This window comes from Alligator mississippiensis, chromosome 2 (assembly GCF_030867095.1).
Source record: "Alligator mississippiensis isolate rAllMis1 chromosome 2, rAllMis1, whole genome shotgun sequence".
Classification (NCBI taxonomy): domain Eukaryota; kingdom Metazoa; phylum Chordata; order Crocodylia; family Alligatoridae; genus Alligator; species Alligator mississippiensis.
In genome coordinates, this window is record NC_081825.1 from 211,254,363 (window position 1) to 211,272,315 (window position 17,953).

The 17,953-nt window shown below is 45.4% G+C and overlaps 1 long non-coding RNA gene across 3 annotated transcripts; it reads right to left on the reverse strand.

Annotated features, from left to right (window-relative positions):
• Positions 1-4,316: 4,316 nt before the first annotated feature.
• Positions 4,317-17,703, reverse strand: LOC109280453 (uncharacterized). 3 transcript variants are annotated; one of them, XR_009460068.1, is made up of 7 exons: positions 17,224-17,703; positions 14,956-15,168; positions 14,739-14,860; positions 6,997-7,237; positions 6,519-6,797; positions 5,091-5,309; positions 4,317-4,553 (listed from the first exon to the last, which is right to left on the reverse strand). It is a non-coding gene; the product is annotated as an uncharacterized LOC109280453 (long non-coding RNA). The 3 variants fall into 3 exon arrangements; XR_009460066.1 differs by having other exon boundaries at positions 4,317-5,309; XR_009460067.1 differs by lacking the exon at positions 6,997-7,237 and having other exon boundaries at positions 4,317-5,309.
• Between the last annotated feature and the right edge of the window lie 250 nt (positions 17,704-17,953).

Sequence of the window (17,953 nt, forward strand, 5' to 3'; positions counted from 1 at the left end):
CCGACAGTGTGGGGATGTGGTCACGAAGGCCAACCATGTCATGCATCCACAGATGCATCACAGATGCATCTCAAGCAGGTCCAAGGAGGTGATCCTCCCCCTCTATGCAACATTGTTCAGGCCACAATTGGAGTACTGCATCCAGTTCTGGGCGCCGCACTTCAGGAGGGATGTGGACAACATGGAGAGGGTCCAGAGGAGGGCCACCCACATGATCAGGAGTCAGCACAGCACTCCCTACAAGGAGAGGCTAAGGGACCTGAACCTGTTCAGCCTCCACAAGAGGAGGCTGAGGGAGGAATCTAGTGGCCGTTTACAAAACTAGTCAGGGGGGACCAGCAGGCATTGGGGGAGTCCCTGTTCCCCCGAGTGCTACCAGGAGTGACAAGAAATAACGGTCACAGGCTGGCAGAGGGTAGATTCAGGCTAGATATCAGGAGGCGCTACTTCACTGCCAGGGCAGCTAGGATCTAGAAACAACTTCCAAGAGAAGTGGTGCTGGCTCCTACCCTGGGGGTCTTTAAGAGGAAGCTGGATGCACACCTTGCCCCAGTACTGACCCCAGTTTGACCCCAGTACTCTTTCCTGCCATGGTAGGGGGTCAGACTTGATGATCTGCTCAGGTCCTTTTCAACCCTACCTACTATGTAACTATGACTAGGATATGTGAATCTCCAAATGGCCATGTCTACACTTCTCTTCTCTTCATAGTTTCATAGATGTTAGGGGCTGGAAGGGACCTTAAAGCTCATTGGGTCCAGCTCCCCTGCACATGGGCAGGAAAGACTGCTGGGATCAAAATGATCCCAGCAAGATGGGCCTCAAAATGTTTTCTAAAGATTACCAGGGTGGAAAACTTTCACTGTTGGGGTGAGCCTGCTACAAACCCTCAGCTTGTAAAGAAGTTTTTCCTTATGTATAGCCAGAAGCAATCTTCTATCAGCTTGTGCCCATTATTTCTTGTACTACCCGGGGGGGTACTTGGTGAATAGATGCTCCCCCAAACCCTGATGTATGCCCCAATATACTTATAAGCTGCAACCAAGTCCCCCCTGAGTCTTTTCTTCTCCAAGCTGAACGATTCCCAATCCTCAGCCTCTCCTCATATGTCATGGTCTCTAGGCCTCTAATCATGCATATGGCACTCCTTTGGACTCTCTTGAGCTTCTCCACCTCCTTCTTGAAGTGCAGCACCTAGAACTGGATGCAGTACTCCAATTACAGTCTCACCACAGCCTAGTAAAGTGGGAGGATGACATCCTTTGCCTTGCTTGAGATGCTTCGGTGGATGCATGCCAGTGTTCGGTTAGCTCTGCCAGCTGCGGCACTGAATTGGTGGCTCGTGTTCATTTTGTTGTCAATAATGACAGCTGGGTCTCATTCAGTTGTGGTGCTGGCCAGCAGACCAGAGGTCCTTAATATCCCCAAAACCACTGCAGCTGAGCATCAGAGATCCAGCAAGACCTTATGTCTTATTTTGCTGCACATTTATTGAAAACATTCAGTGAGTACATGGTTAAATATGTTTAGCCATATGCCTCAACTATTATTGAGTAGATTTGTAGGGAGTAGGCCACTCATTCATCTATACAAGGAAGGGAAGCTTGAAAAAATTATCATTTGGTTCCTTGTTTGCCTGTTTAATATACAGCTACTACTGAAGACAGGAATACGTTGATTTAATTCATGCTTTACGGAATGTAAAATGATATGTTTGGATTTCATGCATTATACTGCTAATCAGCATGTTCAAAATTCCTGCATATGTATTATGGTAAGATCCAATTTACTATGTATGTTTATGCACATTATTTAGTGTAGTGCAGTGCACATCCTGACTGTGTAGGCAGAAATGAACATCCTCTGTTATTGTACATGTTTCTACAGTCCTTTTTAATAGAAATAGATTTTTAGAAAATCCTTTTGGGATGTGGTGGATTAGCAAATCACTGGAATCCCATGGAAAGACTTCAATTTGTTGGGACTCGTCTGCAAAATAAATATTTTTCCCCTCATTATAATAACAATGCATTAACATTTAAATACCATGTTTCATTTGGGTATTGGGATGTTGTTCTATTTACCCATCTTTTGCATCTGTCACATCGGTATTCTGAGCGAGTATCAATTTATTTTTAACAAAACCCTAACTGCAGCAATTAGTGTTTTGAAGATAAGTACTTTACTTTTCCCCAGGAGAAGCTGAGGCATATTGTGTTAATTTGTTTGTCTGTCTATATAAAAAGGTTTGCCTTTAATTAAGTAGATAAGACAAGTTTTAATGAAGTCTCTCCAAAATGTGAAAGTTGGTTTCAGCAAGAGAAATTTCAGTCCTCAGTGAGGCCTGGGCAGTGTTACTGAAGTCAGATATCAAAGGAACACTTCACTTTAAGTGAGACACATACATACAATATATGATGAAGATATGAGTGAAATACCGTTTCAAGGATTATTGCCCAAAATAACTGATAAAGGTGTTTGGCAAGTGCTGTGATGCCAGACAGGATAAGACTCTGGGCAGGGTCTGAAACCAAGAAGCAGGAGAGGGAAAGGATAGTTATAGCAAAGAGGTGAAAACTCTGGCTTTCACCTGCAACCTTGGATAAATTAGATTCTAATTAGATAAGTAAAGACAGGATCATTTGTGGGAATTATGATTCCAGTTTACCTAAGAGACTATTGAGAGAAGTAGTCCTATCAGTTACTAGTATAGAATAAGCTATGGAAAGCCACAAAGCAGAGCAAAGACAGACTGACCAAGAATGCTTGTAGCCTGCTCCAATGCCTATACTGTAAAAAGTAGCACAAACCACTGAGAGAAAATAATCTGGTTTGTGAGCAATGGTACAAAGGTATACGATTTCAGTGAGTCCATTAGATCAGGGCTGTTGTGTCCCAATGATGTAACCAAAAAACCAAAATGCATCTGTACAGACACTGACTGAGAAATAGAAGCTTTTATTGAAGATGAAGTATAGCAGGATCATGCGCCAGGGATCCTGGATTCCCTACTCCAGCATCTTGGAGTCTCCCCCCTTTTCCTAACCTGCCATATCTTGATGCAACTATTTTGCTGTTAAGGCAGGCTTCCCCAGGGTTCTTGAATGGGCCCTTGTCCACGTTGGCTGGCCGGTACCTTTTGTACACAGCTGGCCCCCAATCTTGCCCCCAAGCAATAGGTTATGGCCCTTTGGCCCTATCTGTGCCTCAGGGCACCAGTTGCCTTATGGGCTATATGTGTGGCTGCCTTCCTTTCCTGTAGCCATATCAATGCCTTGAAGATGTTACTCCATGTTCATTGGAGGGGGCTCCTGGTCTCAACACAGCTTTTGGCCTTCAGGCCTAGAACCTCTGTCCAGGCCTCAGGCTTCCCAGCCTTGACCCTTTTATTGTAGCTGAACCCCTCAACCCAGGTCCAGTGCCCCAGACCTTGGCTCCTGGACCCTAGCCCCATCATGCACTGGGCCCCTTTCTCATGCATTCTGGGCTCACCCTCCACCCTCAGGGTTCCTGAGCACAGACTAGGCTGCCTGTTGCAGAGTGCCCCACCAGGCACCGCTCCATGGTCTCCACACCTCCCCTGCAGCCATAATCCAGTCTTCCAGTATCAATCTCAAAACAGAACATAAGCTCAAGCAAGCCACTTCAAAACAAAGTCTCCCTCACTCAGGGTTAGCATTGCTCACAGGCCATATGTCCCTTGGATCACTCATCCCAGCTCCCCTGCCTGTCTTGTCTCAAGCTGCCCTTCTCTCCTAGGGACTGCTCTCCCTGCAATGAGCAAGTGCAGACTGCCTGTTTGGGATTAGGCACGGGGATTATATGCACTGAAGCCCCACCCCTTCCTGTCACGTGGCTCCCCACCCATGCACAGGGGTTCCCACTTGGGATTGATGGCCAGTCTGCCCTCCTTTGCTGCAGCAGCCAGCAGCTCTCCCCTCTCAAAATGACAGGGGCTGAGGCCTCCGTTGCAGGATAGTATTTACAATGTGACTTTAAGAAATTCAATGGCTCAATATACAAGGACGGCACAAGAAGGCTGACAGCTGTTCAACTGCCATATTTGCAACTATGCTATTAGATCAACTGCCAATTTGATTCCATCTGGATTATGGAAACAGTAATGCAATCCCAGCAACAATGATAATCAGCAATATTAGATGGTGGAGGTGGGAGGAAAATGACCAGGTGCTGGTGACATACAGTAAAACAATCCTGAGACCAGGTGGCAAATGTTGACTGTAGGCAAGAAATGCACATAACAAGAGATATTACCAACTGGACTTTATAACAGTTGACACAAAAGGGCACCACCCACCACTTCTGAGTAGCAGTGAAGTACAAGCCATGAATTTAATCACGGTACATCACCTGGATATGCACAACATGATAGAGGAGCGAGGACAGCCGTTATGAGTTCTGTCTAGCAAACACTCATAATATATTTCAAGAAAGCCACCCAGCAGGCTAGTTGAAGAGATCCACATGCGTAGCCCAAAAAGGCAAAGTTCCAATGAGCTGTGGCAGAGTTACTAAAGTACAAACTGGCAAACCTGCAAGGAAGAAGTGTTATTACACGTATTTAAACTAGCACAAATTGGATCAACATCCTCAAAAGAGATGAGAAAAACTCCTGGTAATCTGATGATCTGCATAGACCCAAACTGCCCTATCAAATTTAACCAAGACAAAAATATCCATTCATATGAGGTTAGACAAGCCATTCAGCTAAATGTGAACCTTCGTTAACTGAGTGCCACCACTTTGAGATGAAGATAAAGTACTCTCTACTTTTGGCTTACATACAGAGCAAGGCATACTTTCCAAAGCACAAGATGGATAGCTATGTGGAACAGGAAGTAGCCTATCAATATGTTACCTTTATCTTCTCTCTGAGGTGCAGGGAATGCAGATTTAAGAGCTCACATGTCAAAATGGATATAAGCATCAAACCTGTAGACTGCCACCGAAGCAGAGTGAATATATACTGGCCAGGCATAACTGTCAAATTGAGAATATATGTGGAACAGGGGATGGTCTGGAAACAGTATTTTAAATGTCAAAGGGGACTCATGAAATTTAAAATGTACCTAGAAAAGGTTGGAACAAATCCGTTCGCTCTTTAATGGACATGAACTACATAGTCACAGGAGACCTCCCATTTCTTCTTACAGGTAAACTCTTGGCAGACATTCAAGCAAGGACTAAAAACACCTTTTGTAAAGGTACAGCATTGCCTCAGACGGCGCAGTACTTTGCAGAACTCAAACAATCGAACACAAAATGGGAATCTGTCTTTCTCTGGGTAGCTGCAAAAAAGCGAGATGGCAGAGTCAGTAGTAAAAACAGCTCCAGGGACTGATGGCACAGGCAAAATAGAAATCCCCTCTTGTCTACAAAACAATATTGGATCATTGCATTACACCCTCGCACAGACAAAATGGTATCTAAACACACAGATTAATATGCCAGAGAACAAAAACTCTGCCTCCCTAAAGGATGGTCAGCTACAGCCTAGCAGAAAAACACAGGCAACACAACAGCTAGAGGTGTGCGAAATGGGCCATATTCAATTTGGATTTGGCCTGAATTGGGGACAGTGATTTAATTTGTTGATTCAGATCACTGTCCCTGATTCGATTCAGCCAAATCTGAGGTACCAGGTGCAGCTCGTGACTGCTGCGATGGTGGGGCAAGTAGAGCGTCCCACAGGAGCAAGGGGGGGGGGGGACAGCCCACATGCTCGGCAGTGGACCTGGAAGTGGACCAGACGTACATCTGGTCCACTTCAGGGTCTGCTGCCAAGCGTGCTGGGGATGCCCCCCATACTCCTGTGGGATGCTCCATCTGCCCCAGAATCTCAGCATTTACGAGCTGCTTGGTAGCTTGAGGTAGGTCGAAAAAACATTTAAAGCTCTGTCTATGTCCAAATCGTCAAATCTTTCTGAATCTCTCCGAATCAATTCAGAGGGTTCCAATTTGATTCAGAGAGATTAAAGAGTCTCCTGATTTGATTCGGATTCAGAGATTTGGCCACCAAATTGGGCTGAAACTCCACCGAACTGAATCAGCGACTGAAGCTTCACACAGCACCAATAACAGCTGCTCAAAGAACATCAGGTTAAGTAGGGATCCTGCTACAGGGAAAGCACTGAACAGATAAGACCACTGTGCAGGCACGCAAACATGTGTCCACAGAGCAATGGCAATAGCCCAAGCTGCGGTAGGACACAAAACAAATGAGGTGGTTACAAGATGAGGAAGCAAGACTGAAGAGAACTGTAGAACAGGAGCAGACAGTGGGCCCATTTGGAAAACAAGGGCCACAGAGGAGGAACAGACCAATATATTTACCATCATCCATTTGTGGGATCATGCGATACAAGAGTGACTGGACTCTACCCAATAGAATAAACACAGCAACAGGATGGAAACACATCACTTCACAACAGTTATATAAAAAAAATATGAACTGTTTAATAAACACATAGTACATGAAATGTGTTTAACCAGATTACCTTAATATTTGTGTGTAATCCTTCTCCAGTGACATCCTTCATGCTCCAAGGTCATGCCACATACCACATCAGGCAGAACGCAGGGTATATGTGCACCTTGTAGACTAACTAAATCAGAAATGCATATCATACTCAGCAAACAGCATAACATTATTGTTGTTGTTGATATTGTTATTATTATTATTGGAGGTTATAAATGCATTTTCTTCTATTTAACTTTCTTATGGTTCAACAAGACTGTGATACAATATCGTAAGACTAGCTCATAAGTAGTTTCTCCTAAAAAAAAAAAAGAGAGAGAGAGAGAAGAAAAATAAGGTTTTTTTTACAATACTTTATCTCTAACTCAAAACACTAACAAGCTCTAGCTGCACTGTTTGATGCATGACAAAAGGCAATGATTTATTAATAGAATGAAAAGACTGTTGTCCAAAATCAGTTTTAGGGAATTCCCCCATAAAAATAAACTTAGTTCTACCTGTTAAACATTTCCAACCATCTCTTTGAAACCCTGTGTAGTTGAAAGAAGTTTGTCTTCTTCTGTAAAATTATTCAAGTGTATGATATTAAAGAAAAAAAATACAAGCACAATAGCTTAGTGTAGTCTACTTTTTTTCTTATCTAACACTTGCACATTATCATGGTGTTCATAAATTCCCTTGGAGAAAATGAGAGAGTCGTTGTGAACCTTTGAAGTTTATCTTCACAGTATTTTATACCTGTGAAAGTGGAGAGAGAGAGAGAGAGACTTTAATTTACATTTTAATTTGCTATTTTGAATTAGGCAGGACATTTGAGTAAGCACAGATGTCCTCTCTCTTTTATTTTCTGTATTTTTTTTTAATTTACAGACAATCCACTAAAATATTATCAAAGAAATAATTCAGTTTTCAACACCATTTAGTGTATTCATTTGTCTTCTGTAAGCTTTGAAAATATTATTAAATCACTTTTGTGGTGAAAATTCAATTTGAAGTTTTAAATAGCCTTAAGAAGCTGAATGTGCCTAAGTGGTTCATTAGAAAACCTTGAATTCACCTAAAAACTTTTCCCATTAGCCCTTTCTTTCATGCAAATAACTTAAATCTTAGCTTTAAGGTTCAAGGATTGTTACTGGGGATACCCTTTTTAGGAATATGTCTCGAGGCAGGCTTCGGCTTCCTGGACCATGACCCGCACATCACGACGAGGGACATGCTCAGCTGGGATGGGCTTCACCTGTCCCCCAAAGGTAAGCGTGTGTTTTCTTCTAGGTTGGCGGATCTCCTCCGGCGGGCTTTAAACTAGGCTCGTCGGGGGGAGGGGAGTACGAGGGCAGGGGAAGCTGTGGACCACCAAACCATGTGGCACCCACAAGGACAGCCCAGCCTGAAGAAGGAGAACATTGGGAACCCGAAAGCCATGGGGAGGCCAGCACAACAGAACAGGTAAGGAACAAGAAGGTAAGAAACAATGGGCCCCTTGGGACTCGGAGCGGGGGGGCAGCAAAGGCACCAGTCGCAGGGCTCAAGTGCCTATATACTAATGCTAGGAGCATGGGGAACAAGCAGGATGAACTAGCGCTCCTGCTTGCACTAAACACCTATGACTTAGTGGGGCTAACAGAGACCTGGTGGGATTCATCCCATGACTGGGCGGTACATATTGAGGGCTATAGATTGTACAGAAAGGACAGGTCGGGGAAGAAAGGGGCGGGGGTTGCACTTTATGTCAGTGAGCAATATACATCAACCTTCATCAAGACAGAATCCGAGGCTGAGGAAGTAGAAGGATTGTGGGTTAGGCTACATGGGGGGCAAGGAGAAAGGGATTTGGTGGTAGGGGTCTGTTACAGACCCCCACACCAAGGGGAAGAAATAGATGCGGGGCTCCTGAGGCAACTCTCGGAGACCATAAAAGCTAAAGAGGCGGTAGTCGTGGGGGACCTAAACTACCCGGACATCTGCTGGGAGACGCAGACAGCAAGGTCCCATCGCTCACGCAGGTTTCTAACTTGTGTACAGGACCTCCACCTGACACAGGAGGTGTATGGTCCCACTAGGGGGAATGCCATACTGGATCTGGTATTGGCAACGGGAGATGACATGATAGGGGACCTCCAAATCGGTAGCTATCTGGGAGACAGTGATCACCTTATGATAGAATTCAACATAAGACGGCGAGTGGGTAAGGTAACTAGTAGGGTGAAAGTGCTAGACTTTAGGAAAGCTGATCTCATTGCACTCAGGCGATTAGTCAAGGAAGCACTGCAGAGTAGGAGTTTTGATGGGATGGGTGCCCAAGAAGGGTGGCTGTGCCTAAAGGAAACGATCCTTTGGGCACAAAGCAAGACGATCCCCGAGCGAGGCAAAAGAGGGAAAGGGGCCAGGAGGCTTCCATGGCTGACCAGAGAAATCCAGGGCAGCATAAGGGCCAAAAGGGGAGCACATAAAAAGTGGAAAAAGGGTGAGATCACTAAAGATGAATATACCTCCTCTGCTCGGGCTTGTAGGGAGGCAGTTAGGCGGGCCAAAGCTACCATGGAGCTGAGGATGGCAACCCAAGTAAAGGACAACAAGAAATTGTTTTTTAGATATTTTGGGAGTAAAAGGAAGGCCCAGGGAGGAATAGGACCCCTGCTAAATGGGCAGCAGCAACTGGTGACAGATAGAGGGGACAAGGCTGAACTCCTCAACGAGTTCTTTGCCTCAGTGTTCCTAAGCGAGGGGCACGACAAGTCTCTCACTGGGGTTGTAGAGAGGCAGCAGCAAGGCGCCAGACTTCCATGCGTAGATCCTGAGGTAGTGCAGAGTCATTTGGAAGAACTAGATGCCTTTAAGTCGGCAGGCCCGGATGGGCTCCATCCCAGGGTGCTGAAGGCACTGGCCGACGTCATTGCAGAGCCACTGGCGGGAATATTCGAATGCTCGTGGCGCACGGGCCAAGTCCCGGAGGACTGGAAAAGGGCTAACGTGGTCCCCATTTTCAAAAAGGGGAGGAAGGAGGACCTGGGCAACTATAGGCCGGTCAGTCTCACCTCCATCCTTGGTAAAGTATTTGAAAAAATTATCAAGGCTCACATTTGTGAGAGCCCGGCAGGGCAAATTATGCTGAGGGGAAACCAGCATGGGTTTGTGGCGGGCAGATCGTGCCTGACCAACCTAGTCTCTTTCTATGACCAGGTTACGAAACGCCTGGACACAGGAGGAGGGGTGGATGTCGTATACCTGGACTTCAGGAAGGCCTTCGATACGGTATCCCACCCCATACTGGTGAACAAATTAAGAGGCTGTGATGTGGATGACTGCACAGTTCGGTGGGTGGCGAATTGGCTAGAGGGTCGCACCCAAAGAGTCGTGGTAGATGGGTCGGTCTCGACCTGGAAGGGTGTGGGTAGTGGGGTCCCGCAGGGTTCGGTCCTTGGACCGATACTCTTTAATGTCTTCATCAGCGACTTGGACGTGGGAGTGAAATGTACTCTGTCCAAGTTTGCAGATGACACAAAGCTATGGGGAGAAGTGGACACGCCGGAGGGCAGGGAACAGCTGCAGGCAGACCTGGATAGGCTGGACAAGTGGGCAGAAAACAACAGGATGCAGTTCAACAAGGAGAAATGCAAAGTGCTGCACCTAGGGAGGAAAAATGTCCAGCACACCTACAGCCTAGGGAATGACCTGCTGGGTGGCACAGAGGTGGAAAGGGATCTTGGAGTCCTAGTGGACTCCAAGATGAACATGAGCCGGCAGTGTGACGAAGCCATCAGAAAAGCCAATGGCACTTTATCGTGCATCAGCAGATGCATGACAAATAGGTCCAGGGAGGTGATACTTCCCCTCTATAGGGCGTTGGTCAGACCGCAGTTGGAGTACTGCGTGCAATTCTGGGCGCCGCACTTCAAGAAGGATGCGGATAACCTGGAGAGGGTACAGCGAAGGGCAACTCGTATGGTCAAGGGCCTGCAGACCAAGCCCTACGAGGAGAGACTAGTGAAACTGGACCTTTTCAGCCTCCGCAAGAGAAGGTTGAGAGGCGACCTTGTGGCTGCCTATAAGTTCATCACGGGGGCACAGAAGGGAATTGGTGAGGATTTATTCACCAAGGCGCCCCCGGGGGTTACAAGAAACAATGGCCACAAGCTAGCAGAGAGCAGATTTAGACTGGACATTAGGAAGAACTTCTTCACAGTTCGAGTGGCCAAGGTCTGGAACGGGCTCCCAAGGGAGGTGGTGCTCTCCCCTACCCTGGGGGTCTTCAAGAGGAGGTTAGATGAGTAGCTAGCTGGGGTCATTTAGACCCAGCACTCTTTCCTGCTTATGCAGGGGGTCGGACTTGATGATCTATTGAGGTCCCTTCCGACCCTAACATCTATGAATCTATGAATCTATGAATGATGTTCAACCGCTTGGCAATCACTTCCGTAACAAGTACCACAATATTGTCTAGTTGTTAGTATCGGTTCTAGAAATGACTTCTCAGTTGTGCCTACAACTTGCTGCACAGCCCTTAAAAAAAACACAGGCCAATATGCATTGTCAGTGACAGTGGCCTCTCTTTGAACATGCTGAGCACTTATATCTTCTACTGATATTATCATCCAAATGGCAAGATTAAACACAGCCAAATTCTCTTTTAGAGTCATAAGGAAACAGGGCTGGAACAGACCTCCAGAGGTTATCTAGTCCAACCCCCTGTCTGAGGCAGGATCATCCCTATCCAAACCATTTCATGCAACCATATTTTAAACTCAACATAAGACTACCCTCAACCCTGACACAACACAGATTTAACACCCTAACCTGCCACAGGTAAAGCTGGGGAACCGTGGCAGCCAATGTCTGCTTCTAAGAAATGTTGTCAATCTACACACAAGAGGTCCTGGGGAGAGGGCTATGACCCCCACTACAGAGGAAAACAAAAACCCCCATACTCCATACCAATCTGACAATGGGGTAAAATTCCTTTCTCACCCCAAATATGGCCTCCTGAGCAGAGGGGCAAGACCCTCTACCCAGGAACCTGTCTTTGGTCCCACCAGGAGCACTGGCATACTGCAGCCAAAATTCCCAGCTGTGGCTGTAACCAACACTCAATATCACTTGAGTAACAAAAAAGCTTGAGTAACAATATCACCTGAGTAACAAGAAACTGGCCTGATTTCTCAAGATCATCATTCTCTCAGCCTCTACATCCCACCAATGGAAGGAGTATGTGGAAACAGGAGAGAGCCCAACCACAGAATTACTGCATTCTGGCTGGAAGTGGTACTTTGAGACAAATGCCAATTTCTCCATCCATGAAGTAGGAGGTAGCATGCTTAGTAATGGGAACTATGCAAGAGATGGGATGCACCCCTGTACACAACCTGACCATGAGGCATTTCAGTATCCTGCTATTCCAGCCCCTTGCCTAAAAGAGAGAGCTGTTACCTCTCCATGTTCAGATTTTGGGTCACTTGATTTGTGTAATTGTGAATCTGATCTAAGTTTCTTCCACTCCTTTGGCCTACCCACAACCCCTTTCCATTGTCCCATACATCTACTCTGCTGCTGCTTTGCATTTGGACATTCTGCTGATCCTATGACTTCGGACAAAAATTCACCTTTAATGAAATCACGTGTGCAAGACACTCTGAGACTCTTTAGTGAATGGTGTGTAATACAATACTGCTGTCCATTGGGCTGGAACTCTAACTGCAGTAAACCACAAGGGCTAGGTGAAACTTCGGCAGCCATTTCATTTTGGAGGTGTTTCGGTGCCCAAAACACTAAATCCAAATTGGAATGAGAGACTGAGAAAAAGCTCCAAAACTAAAGGAAAGCATCTGAAATGTTTCAGAAAATTTCAAAAAATTTTGGAGTTCTGGAGCTGGGCTTGCAGGGAAACAGAAACTAAAAAGAGGGAGGGGGAAGAAGGGGGGAAAGACTGCTCTGATATTGACTTCTGTAGTCTGCAATCTGTCCCTGAGGTCCCTTCTAATCCCAGGGTTTAGAGAGACAGCAGCCTGCAGTCATCCCACATGAAGATCTGGGGGCCCGTGCCCCCCGGGAGGAGTCTGGCACATCCCCGCAGCCCTCCCAGGGGGTGCAGGCCCCCGCATCTGCGTGTGGGATGACAGCATGCTGTCACTGCCACCTGGGGCCAACACCAGCACCTGAGTCTGTTCGGTGCAGCCTGCACCAAGCTCCAGAAAGAACCCAGTGCTGGTGCTGGCCCCAGCCGGGAGCGGCAGCCTGCTGTTATCCCGTGCACAGATCCAGCAGCCTGTGCCCTCTGGGAGGAGTCTGGCACAGCCCTGCAGCCCTCCTGGGGGGCACGGGGACCTGGATCTACATTCAGGATAACAGCAGGCTGCTGCTGCTGCTGGCTAGGGCCAGCACCCGAGTCTGCTTGGCACAGCTCATTCAAAGTGCTGTAAAGAACCCAGTGCTAGCACTGGCCCCAGACAGCAGTGGCAGTCTGCTGTCATCCCACACTCAGATCCAGGGGCCTGTGCCCCCTGGGAGGAGTTTGGCACAGCCCCACAGTCCTCCCAGGGGGTACGGGTCCCCAGATCTGTGCGCCAGATGACAGCATGCTGCCACTGCCAGCTGAGACCAGCAGCAGCGCCAGTCTTCAGTGCTCAGCACAGGCTGCACCAAGCGCCGGTTCCAGCCAGCAGCGGCAGCCCTCTGTCATCCTGCATGCAAATCTGGGGGACTGTGCACCCTGGGAGGAGTGTGGCACAGCCCTGCAGCCCTCCTGGGGGTGCAGATCCCCAGATCTGTGTGCAGGATGACAGCATGCTGCTGCTAGTGACATGAGGTGCAGTTTCACATAAACCTCTGCCCCTATCTCCTTGAAGCAAGGCAGACTTTATGCCCTCAGAAGGGCCTATCACGCCTGCAATTTTTGTCCAAATCAGCCAAAAAATGACAACATTATAGGTATTTAGTGATTCCCCATTATAGTCTATGGCTGAATCATTGAAACAGCATTGAAATTCCAAAATAGTTTCGGCCGAATATAATTGGGACAGTGATCCAAAACACCGAATCAAATCACTGTTCCTCTGAAATAGCTTAATCCGAATCCAAATTAGAACAGAGCTGTTTCACCCAACCTTCTAAAGCACTATGGCTTCATTGGCTCTAGCACTGTAAACCTGAGTCATTTTATAATATACAGGTACTCCTCACTTAACATTGTCCCAGTTAATGTTGTTTCATTATTATATCACTTACCTATTACAGCACATACTTGTTTAAAGTTGTGTAATGTTTGGTTATAATGTTGCTTGGCTCCTGCCTGCTGGTAGGTAACTACTGTGACATAATTGGATTCACTTAACATAAGGCTGTTCAAACAGCTTCCAGGAAATGTGTTCAAGAATTTTGGCTGGGTCCCTGTGACAGCATCCAACAGGCAACAGTAGACAATTGTATGTGGGTATTAGAAAGGCCATTGGGCTGACAAAGTACAAGACAACTCCACTGAAAGACCTGGATGGTAATATCATAACTGTTAAGGGGATGCAACTGAAGAAGTGGCTTGAGATTTATGGCCATGTCCAGAAGAGCACAGATGTTTGTTTCCCTAGGGACAAGCAGCAGCAGCAGCAACTGTGCTGGCCCCAGCAGCTGTACCTGGGGCCCTGGGGGCCTCAGGGATCTGCAGTCATGGTGCTCCTCCAGCTGGGAGCCTGGCCAGCAGCTGGAGTATGGTTCCAGCTGGCCAGGCTCCAGTTTTGGGCAGAGTATGCTGCTGCCATGTGCATTGCCCTGCTTTTTATGGCATGGGTTTTTTGACCCTGGGATCACCTGCGATTAAAAACAAAACAAAACAAAAAACAAAACAAGCAAAAAAAAAACAAAAAAGAAAAACAAAAAACCCCGCACTCTGCAAGGTACCAGCATGAGGAATTGCTGCATTTGCAGTGTGTGGCACCAGAGGTGGGTCCATGATGCCACATACCTCATGTCTGTGCTCATCTGGATGCAGCCTATGGAATGATATACTCAAGGGAATCCAGCATCCTTTCCTGCACATGGCAGGGGGTCAGACTTGATGACCTGCTTAGGTTCCTTCCGACCCTACCAACTATGAAACTATGAGTCTGTAGTAGATCAACATGTGCTAGACGAATTGCCTGGGTTTGAAGTTATGACTTTGCTGGATGCGAAACCTATACTAAAGGAACTTGAACAATGCATCAAAAAGATTCCCAATAACAAAGCTTCAGGAGCTGACCATTTACCCATTTACCTGCTGAAATTAACAAATGCTCAAAACAAAGACTTGCTGCAAAGATTGCATGAGGTATTGCTACTCTGTTGGAAGGAAGAAACTGTTCTGCAAGGCTTCAAGGATGCTTGTTTCATCCAACTCTATAAAAACAAAGGAGACAGAAGTGGCTGTAATAACTACAGAGGTATATCTTTTCTCAACATCACGGGAAAAATCTTAAGCCGTATTTATTTACCTGGACTTTAAACATTAACTGAGAGAATCGATCCTGAGATCCAGTTTGGCTTCTGCTTGGAAAGGTCCACCATAGATATGGTCTTCTCTGTAAGACAACTGCAGGAAAAGTGCAGAGAGCAGCATATCCATTGTACAATGTGGATCTTGATCCTGAGCTCACTCGTAGAATCATCAAAGCAGCCAGGAACTCTGGTCTTTTGCAAGACAGAGTCTAGAATAATAATGAACTGTCAACTAAAGTGAAAGTACGTATTTATATGTTACATGTTTTATCCACTGTTTTATACAGCTCAGAAACATGGACGACCTATGCCAAACATACCAAAAGACTAAACAGCTTTCATATCAGACGCCTACGTAAAATTCTTCAAATAAGATGGCAAGATAGGTTGACAAAGGTAGAAGTATTAAATCGTGCTGGTATGTTATTCATGGGAATGTTAATTAGTAACAAAAGACTCCAGTGGCTTGGTCATGTCAAACAAGTGCCAGATAACAGCATCTCGAAGAACGTGCTGTACTCTGAAGCTCAGAAAGGGTCTAGAAAGAGAGGCAGACTGCTGCACAGATTTGGGGATGCTTGCTAAAGTGACTTAGCATTCTTTGGAATATCTGTGGATGATTGGGAAAGGAGTGCAGAATGTTGCTCTGGTTGGTGGAGTCAGCTTGCAGATGGAGCGAGGCACTGCAAGGCAGACTGGATCAAATTTTGTGATGCTCAACATCAGAGGAGGAAAGAATCTGCTGCTTGGATTCAGAGCATTGCTAGTGCATGGGTGTGCCCTACTTGTGCGAGGGACTGTTACGCATCCAGAACCATCAAAGAACTCATTGGTGCATACACCATGCTCTGTAAAGAATGATGGTGCCAACTGATTTTTGATGCTTACAGCCAACAAACGTTAAACTGAAAGACAATTTTAAGGGATTTCCTAAAAATCATCAAACCATAATATAAAAGAACTTTACAAAAGAATATGTTTTTAGTATGTACTTTCATTCCTTATCTTTTACATCCTACCACTTATTTGGCAAATTTAGCCATAACTCTCCAAAATCTGCAGGCAACATGGTAATGTGTTTTATTAGCACCAGAGACAAAAGAAAGTAGGAACTGTAAGACTCGCAGTTCTATATAATACATACCAAACTCCCCAGCTCACTGAAAAAACAAGATATACAGGGATCATTTCACTCATTTCTGAAGTACACTGGAATGTGCATTTTCCACTGGGGTAGAAAGTAAGAATCTTTCAGCAATACACAACAGCAGTTTAGGCCAAAAAGTGAAGATATTACTTCCAGCTGAAACTACTGGGGAATTTTTAACTAGGTAGAATGTAATTATCCAACTGGAATTTAGCCATGACATTGATGCTTTCACCTCTACTCTTGCAAAAAGTGCCTTGGGATCTTTAAATGATTACAAGTGGTCAGGACCTCAGGTTTATATCTCATCCCAAGCAGTGGGAATCATTCAACACTAAGAGAGCCCATTTATTTTACATACAGCTTGAGATTATTTTTAAGCTTTTTTATTGATTTGTTCTTTACAGTCAGAGAGAAACAGTTTCCATAAAAAGATTGCAGGTGTAGAATAGATTGTACATTTCTGTGCAACATAAAAATAACATTGACTCTAAGAATTTAAAAATACTGAATTGTTAGTTTGTAAAACCCTTTAATAAATTCTTAGGAAAGAGGAAAATTATGACTAGAAACGGGCTGATATATAGCTAGTACTATAAGCAGTTTGTTTTCATTTTATATAAATTGATCCAGAATATTATAACTGAATGGATTTTCATTAAATAGAAGTTCCTTGACATTATTGTACATAATAATAGATTTAAATTTTAAAAATGTAACACATGGAAAAACAATTCAGATCAAACAAAATAGACCTAATTCACTTTTTAATTACATCTATATTACACATTTTATTTACATCTACATTATACTGCAACATAGACAAATACTGTCTCTCTTGTCCTTAAGAATAACTTTAATCATTATGAACACACCAGTTCATGCCTGCAGACTCAAATTTTGTTATATTTCATGCAAAATAATGGTGTTAATGCAAGATTAAGGATGGAAAACTCAGCACTCATGCAAAGAAAAACACAGAGAAAAAATAACTCTTCTTTAACTGCTCACTTGTGCTTTTATCTTGAACTATGGTTTCTCTTTGTAGCATGAAGTATTTGTAAATTAATAATGTACAGCATAGGTAAAATGGAATTTGTTTTACAAAGTTACCCACCTTAAGTTACATTCCATTATATTCGGTCTTCAGACTTGACTTGATTTGAAGTTTCAGTAAGACCTAAAAATATGTCAGCTTTGAAAAAAATCAGCTCAGCAGATCCATAGCTCCCTCTGCTTCAATGCAGAATCCCAGGGGAAACAACAGAACACCAGGAATAGTGAAGAAGGGTTCATTGCTGGCTGAATCCCCTGCAGGAGCAAGGTCAAACTTCTGTTTTTTTCATCATCCTTTTCATAATGAGAGGCATGTGAAGAGAAAAGGGGCTTTCTATACCTGTATCATGCCCTGTTGCAGAGGAGGCCCAAATGCCTCTGCAACACTGCCTTACCCGACCATCATTGCCTGTGAAAATACTCCAGTGATCTCAGATCTGTGCATGGGTGGAAACGGAGTCTGGGTAGACCTAGAGGAGGGAGAGAGGACAGGCCTAGAAGCCATGTCCACCAGGACAAATACCAGCAGCACATATTTGTGCTGCTGCTACTTGTTCCCAGGCACGCCCCTGCATGTGCTCTGCTGCACATGGCAGATTGCCCTGGGTGGAGTGGAGAGGCTGGGGCCAGCACCTGGGCTGTCCCCAGCAGCCTTACCTGAGTTCCTGGGGGCCTCTCAGGTTGCATTGGTGGCAATCAAGATGTGCGGAGCCTGGCCAGCAGCTGGAGTGTGGTTCTGGCTGACCAGGCTCTGGTTTCAGGCAGCGCACACTGCAGCCATGTGTGCTGGC